We start from the raw sequence: 7,563 nt of genomic DNA, 5'->3' as shown, positions 1-7,563 counted from the left end.
TGTCTGCCAGGGGGAGGTTACTCCGTATACCTCCCATAGGATGCCTTAATTCATGACGTCAGCGCTGGCAGCGCCAAACGTCCCTTCAGTTAATATCCTGGCGGCTGGGATTCAGAGACTCGAACGGCAGAATGGCGGCGCACACGGTATGCGTCGTCATGGCAACACTAACACCAGCCGCGCCTCCTCCCCTAGCGCCCTCGCGCGCGCCGGGTTTTTCTCTTTTTGTTTTGTTTGCGTGTGCGGGCTCCCTCTCTCTTTCGTTTATGACCCCCTCGCCCCTCCGCCGCGTGCTGCGCCGTGCAGCGCGCCGGGCGCTTTTTTTTTTTGCATCCGCTGCGCGTGCTGCGCCGCGCGTTCGTTGCGCGTTTGAATGTGCGCAATTTGCAATCAGGCATTCTGCAAACACTGCAGTCGTGCAGCATATGCCAGAACGCAAAAGAATGAATTGCACTCACAACACAAAATATCTTTGGTCGCTTTTTATTCTCCCCGTTTTCGAAAATCAACATTCTATCAAATGTGGTGCGATACAGGCTCAGGATATTAACACACACGTGTTCATGATCACTAAACAACACGAAAGTTCGCGGCAATGTTAAGAATTTAAAGAACAGTGAAAAAAAAAACAGAACATAACACTAGGGCACATATTGAAAAACACAATATTTATACTGACAAAAGTGCAGAACAGCTTCTGATATATGCGCACGATATTGCACAAAATTATCATAACTAACAAAATTGAACATTCCTGAAATGCAAAAACAATGAAAGCAGTTGAAATACCTAAAAGTAGAATAATAATGTAACGACCATTTTAAAGATGTCAAAATGAACTCCACATATAACACAACTAATATTGGCCGCACTTTATTGACTACATTTCCAAAAACGTTGATTTTCATATAACTAGTGATGATAAACGCGGAGAAAATAAACGGCTGATATCGGATGATTCATGGCATCTCTTCTTGAAGTGCGCCGATTCTGCAATTCTTCAGCTTTTCTCTGGGCGCACCGATCAGCTGTGTTGCGTTCCGAAATACGCCCTAAAGAAAAGGGCAAGTTTCAATCAGATAAAGAGCGCCGTCGACTCGTGCAAAAGTGAACTCGTTTGTTCGTCTCAGAGCAGCATAAGTTTTCATACATCTACCTAATGTCTCACAAACGTGGTTATAGGCGATGGGGAGTAATTAACCGGAGACAAATGCAAAGCACACACTCAAGCACGCGGTTCTGTGAGAGTTGTAAACCTGTAACTATAGTTACTTTGCATGGGCTTCATGTCCGCTGCTTGTTCGTACAACGATTTAAACGCAGCATCCTGCCCTTTTCAAATCAGTCATTTTTGAAAACAGTAACTGTAGCCCCACTGCAGAGAACAGCTACTCGGTATGGCCGTGAATTCAAATTGACACAATGAAAACCGCGACTCGAAGTTCGTTGTCTGTCTGTCAAAGGGCACGCTCACCTGTCGTTCTTTTGGGGGCCGGCACATATATTCCGGGACTTGTTCTGGAAGTATTCAAGCAACAAAGCACTATGCACGAACAGCGCGAGTCGTAAAACATCGCGTCGCACAAGCACACAGCGAGCGAGCACCATGAAACGGACGAGCGACGACGGCTAACGCACGCCTTACCAACGCCAGACACGAAACTTTCTAACGGATTTCAAAGTCGGCGGCGCCAGCAAGGCGGCGGAAAGCGCGCCTCCCGCAGGAAAGGGAGTTGATCCCGCCAGAGAGGGGGTTGAAGAGAGTTGGGAGGAAAGAGACGGAACGCAGATTTTAACTCTGATCCCAGTCGACAGATGGCGCCTCAATTTGCCATACCGGTCACGTGGGTTTCTTTCACTAGCCTGTGTCTGCCACCATGCTCGAAGAAAAAAGAAAAAAAAAACTTCCTTGTTTCATGCTGGCCTAATACCTTGTCTACATTGATTAAATCTATCTTATTATACCAAAAAAATTTATAAATTCACGGTCTATCTCTCTGCCTCTTAAGGCAGAATGACCTTATTCCCCCCCCCCCCCCCATTATTTATTTTCGTACTTTATCTCTACTCTTCTGCCACCAATACTCTAACCGTCTCTTACTTATTTCTATCGCGGACGTGTTCAGCTTTCCATTGTTGTCCCTAAAACCCAAGGCTTCCTGTAGACTCGTGCCCACAAGTATACCTGGGTGAATATCGCCACATTCAATCAGTACATGTTCCATCGTTTCCTTAGTTCATTTGCCGTAGTCTACTTGCACAGCGCCACCACGCGGCAGCGGCGAGCGGACGCGGAGCGCGCGCTCGACGGCCCGAGAGCCAGTGCCTCCTCTATAGAGGAGGCACTGCTCTAGCCCGAGGAGAGCGTTCGCCCAGGCACTGAAAAATACAGGAGGCGCTGGCTGATGACGTCGCATTGTATGTGCGTGGACCGACCCGAAAGTGCTCGGTGGTGCGCGCTTGCATGCAGGAGGCCCTCCAATGTGTGGCCGCCTTCGTGAGAAACATCGGCCTCACGATCTCGGCGCCGAAAACCGAGGCCCTAGTCGTCCACCCCCGTGCTGAAGCCCGACGACGTCTTCCGTGCCTTCAGCTGGATGGTGCACCAATAGTTTGGAGTAGCAACGTCCGCTACCTCGGCCTGACGATAGACAATCGCCTCCGATGGTTCCCGGCGGTGCGACGTGTACGCCAGACGACGCGTCGCGTGGAATCGGCCGTGCGCCAGCTACTCGCAGGCGGCAACGGCTGCCCCGCTGCCTTCGCCTGCACCATCTATACGAGGCGATGGCTCTGTCTGCCATCCACTACGCACTGCCGATCTGCAAACTCCAGGCGCCACAGTGGCGACTGATCGACCAGGACCACCGCCGAGTCATCCGCATGTGTCACGGAATGCCTCGTGGCTCTCGTGTGGCCGAGACCCTCGCGGAGGCTCGTGCGTGGCCTGCGTCGCTCACGGCGGACCTGCGCGCATTGTGCCACTTGCAGCGTCTCCACCGAGCGCCTGATGCAGGTCCCCTCCTCTCGCGGTTACGTGCTGTGCCAAACTCACGTGTCGGTCAACTTATCGACGTGTACGACGGTGTTGTGGCTGACGATCCCGCACGCCTTTCGCGCTGGCCACCCCCTCACCGTCGAGTGCCCCTTCGAGTGAACTTGCACCTGCCGGGCATTCGATCCAAACGCCATACCCCCCTCAGTGCCATTGCTCAGGAGGCCGCGGCGCGGATGTATGAGGACCTGGCCGGGAGGACGCAAGTGTTCACCGATGGGTCCGTCCTACAGGATCGCTCAGCCGCGGCCGCTCGGAACGACAGTGCCGCTTGCGATACTGTGCATCCTCAACAACAGCTGAGCTAGTCGGGCTCCAGCTGGCTGCAGACCTCCTGCGCAATTCGCCGGTCGTCTCTAGCGCAGCAATCTTCTGCGACTCGAAACCTGCCCTGCGCCAGCTCGCGAGGGAGGAACGGGGCCCCCTTCTTGCTCAGCGCGCCGCTCTCAGCCTGCTGGCCCTCCAGGAACGAGGCTGTGACGTGGTCCTTCAGTGGCTCCCTTCACACGTCGGCATCGCGGGCAACGAGGCTGCAGACGAGCTCGCAAAACGAGCACACTCCGCCGAGACTTCGCTGACAGATTACGCCAGCTCGTTCGACTCGGCACGCAACAAAACCTTCGCCGGGAGCTGGTGCGCGAGCATCCGGACGCACGGGTCGCCGCCGGACACCCCCCTCCTCCGGACACCCCCCTCCGCGAGCGGCGAGTGAGCGCGCGCTCACTCGCCGCGAGCGCGCGCTTCTTCTTGCCCTGAGGACCGGGTCAGTGTGGCCCGCGGAACGCAGGCATCGTCTTCGCGGCGCCGCTGCACCGAACTGCACCGATTGCGGCGCGATCGAAACCCTGTGCCACCTATTGTTTGACTGCCCTTCTCTCAACACCGCGCGGAAGCAGCTCGTCATGAAGTACCGACTCGTCGGACTGCCGTGTGCGACCCTACAGGACTTGCTCCATCCCACCGGCCACGTGCACCGTCGCCGATCAGCCCTTGCGGCCCTACTCGCTTTTCTCGAGGATGCCGGCCTAGTCGAACGAATTTTCTAGCCGCTCGCCACGGTGACTCGGACGCCCGTTCTCCTGCCCCCCCCCCCCCTCACCTTTTTTTTTTCACTCATACCTTTCTTTTTTTTTTCTTCTTTTACCATCTCTTTTCACTCTCACTGTCCCTTCAATCCCCAGTCCCCCGTGAGTGTATCGGTTGAGGTGTCCTCACTTGAGAGACAGTTATCGTGCACTCTACACCCAATTTTCATTTTCATTTCCTTCTTCCTTTTAAGAATCACCCCCCCCCCCCCCCCCAACGAAGGCTTCTCAGGCGCCGCCATAATCCCATCTGGGCTGTTGTAAATATACGTGACCCACCGAAATGCACTGCTGAGGCGCGGTGGCTTCAGCCCTTGTACTCCCTCCCCCCCCACCAGATCAGATGATGGAACCCCCCTCCCCCCGTCCCAAAGTAGGCACCTGGATCCGCCCATGAGCCATAGATAGGTCACTTCTCTTACTGCAGCGGATGCGTTTTCTGAAGGAGTGAGCCTATATTCGTATAAAATTCCTATAATGTTGCTATTGGATTCACTATTTCGCTCTCGCGGTGAAACTGTGACTTTATTTCTAACGTGTGACGGTTTTCGATGTTGCGTGTTCATGGAGAGCAAATGGTTCGGCTGGGCAACATGATAGCAAAAGCGTCGCACTGCTCTGGGCAACGCGCGAGGATTTGACAGCAAGCCACAGCAGCAGAATAAGCGCAACTCCACAGTGCATTAAACATGCATTTGTTTCATTTTTACACGTGACACTCTGGCAAGGCATCTAATTGCGATTGCTGCACCTCGGGCTCAACAAAACTGATATTTTTCACGAAAAAAAAAAGTTTTTCATGTTGCCGTGTTAGTCGAGGGTGGCATTTTCAGTTTAAAATTAATCCTTCGGCAACTATGCCTTGCATGAAAGGTCGAATTTCTGTTTAACTAAGTTTCGATATAATGAAGTAAATTGCCGATTTTACCAACTTCGCTATATTGAGGTTTAACTGTTCTCTTTACTATTCAAATGGGATTAAGTCATCTTTATTTTTTAACGTGCGTACTAGAGATTGACATCATCGAGCCATGGTGTCTGCCCATCTTGACATAAAACAAAGTTCTGTTTCACTCAGGGAATTTTAGCAAGAACACTCGGGGAAAACCTGGAAAACTCAGGGAATTTAGAAATGTCAACTAGGTAGACACCCTCTGGGTACTTCGCCAAATTGAAAAAGGAATAATTATGGCGTAGTGGGCACTTCGCAAGTGTACTTGTAGTAGACATTACAGGACAGTTTGAGAGGGCCAATGTTAGGCATAGCGCACGAACATTCCTTTCCTTGCAGCACGGTTGAGGGCGATGCGCACAGGGCCCGATTACCGGCTACTGTTGAAGGCGAAGCTCAAGCGTACTCCAAGTTTTTATAACAGCGCAGAGGGCAATATGGCAGCACAAAAGGAGGCCACATTGGAAAGGTGCATGTACGGTTAATATCCGCCAGTGAAGGTAGTGCGCCGAAAGCGGCTTGCACGTACGTGTCACGGCCAGACTGCATCACACGAGCGTGCACTTCTGCTTTGCCGTGCACACAACCAAAGGTACGCACCACTAGGCCCGCTGGATCAAAGCGTACAAGCTTTGTGCGCTTTGATTCAGCAGCGCGCAACGAAACCCCCCTGATTGATAAAAGATAGCGATATTGTTTCTCGGCCAGAATGAAATGTGGAGGCAAGAATGTGCACCGCAATGTTTAACTTGTGTCTATGTATTTAAGAAAAATGAGGACTTACCTGGAAGAACTGGAGAATAGGACTCTGTACACACTAGTGCAGTGCATTATTGCTGTTGCTTACGAATGAACAGGTAAAAGAAGCATGAAATTGAACTCTCTGTTATACTTGCACATGGCTGTGTGCTTTGAAGGTTTATGCATCTGGCAAATACTAGTTGCCCATAAAATGTACAGTCAGAATCGGAAGATTATGGACCACGAAGCCCAAGGAAAAGCTTAATACTCCCGCTGCTTTAGCAGGCAGCCATGAATTTAGATTCTTGTCCCGTTCTCAAATACGCTAATAACATGTACTATGCGGTTTGACCGAGCACAGTCACAGGTTGCCAAGAGATTCAGTTTCCTCATAGTGAAGCAAGGTGTGGGAGCGGGCTAGTTGGTATTCCATATTGCTAAAACGTTAGCGCAAAACGAGCGCAGCAGACAAAGAAACGACGAGGACAAGCGCCTCATAGTGGTTGGTTCCTAAACCTTTGACGCCAACTGTGCGTGTAGTAAGAACTTTAGGTCCAACAACTTCCTAGAGACAAAACAAATTGTTATAATGTGAGTTCTTACTTTCAGTCCATTGCAATTATAAAAAGTACTTGCTTGATCAGGTTGCATCAGCAACGCCGCGCTGTACTGGGCCGGTATCTCTTTCTCGCTTGATCTTGTCTGAAACGCTGACCGTGTAGCAATAATGTGAAATAACAGTATGCTTCTGGCAAAAAATTCTTGCGAGGCCAGTACTTCCGAATAACTGAAAACTGGACCAAGCTCGAGTTCAGAGGCCAAATCGGGCTGGGCCCAACTTTCATCACGGGGGCCAGGTACGGGCCAGCTTTAAAACCGCCAGGCCTGGCATACCACAGAGCGTGGAACTTTCGAGCCCTGGTTTGGTGAAAAAAATAAATGGTCGGTGCAATGCTTCAGTGTGGTGGCTCTTGTTGCAAGTTGACCGACACCTGGCTCAAGCAGCAACATGACCATAACTCCAGGGGATAAATGGGAAGTGTCGAAATCTGGGCCAGTTGGTTCATGTAACTTGAAGAAAAGCCAGCAAATTCACAGGACATGAGAAAGAAGCAAACGCACACGTTGTGTGCGTTTGCTTCTTTCTTTAATTTGCTGGCTTTTCTTCAAGTTTCAGATAAATGGGAGGCCGGGGATGAGAGGACTCCAGAATACCTACAGCAACCACTTTTGAAGCAGAGTTTGAGCCAATGCTTTATTCCAAAAACCAACTGTGCTCTATAGATGATGATGTAAAGTGACGTCGACAAACACATACAGATGACGGAATGCAGTCCACACAAGCGTTTACAAGATGGCGCACAAGCTCGGGCAACGTGTCTAGATTCAACTAGTACCACTGACCACACTTGCTGCATTCGTTATCACTTTGCAACAGTTTTGTTTCCTGGGAACTAGCCCGCTCAATAAATAGTACTCGGTACTTCCAGTTCATCATTCTTGCCTGTTGTCATACTATGAACATTCACTACCTCTCTGACATCGAAAGAGATGACAATGGGTCAACACAACCATGGCGCCAAAAAGAGAAGATTTAGTCATTGGTTCTCACAAACCAACACAGTTTCCCAGAGTACAAATGTGTAAAAGGTATCAGGCCCAACAGCCTTTGCGTCTACAGCTACACTGCTGAAACTCTCACAAGCACAAAGAAGGAATTGACTGTCGTC

The 7,563-nt window shown here is 50.7% G+C and overlaps 1 long non-coding RNA gene across 1 annotated transcript; it reads right to left on the bottom strand.

Annotated features, from left to right (window-relative positions):
* Positions 1-857: 857 nt before the first annotated feature.
* On the bottom strand, positions 858-1,773 carry LOC125756303 (uncharacterized). Its single transcript, XR_007414350.1, has 2 exons — positions 1,475-1,773; positions 858-1,052 (listed from the first exon to the last, which is right to left on the bottom strand). It is a non-coding gene; the product is annotated as an uncharacterized LOC125756303 (long non-coding RNA).
* Positions 1,774-7,563: the final 5,790 nt, after the last annotated feature.

Source organism: Rhipicephalus sanguineus, chromosome 11, assembly GCF_013339695.2.
Source record: "Rhipicephalus sanguineus isolate Rsan-2018 chromosome 11, BIME_Rsan_1.4, whole genome shotgun sequence".
Taxonomy (NCBI): domain Eukaryota; kingdom Metazoa; phylum Arthropoda; class Arachnida; order Ixodida; family Ixodidae; genus Rhipicephalus; species Rhipicephalus sanguineus.
Note: the sequence above shows the minus strand (reverse complement) of the source record. Positions and strands in the feature narration are given on the sequence as shown.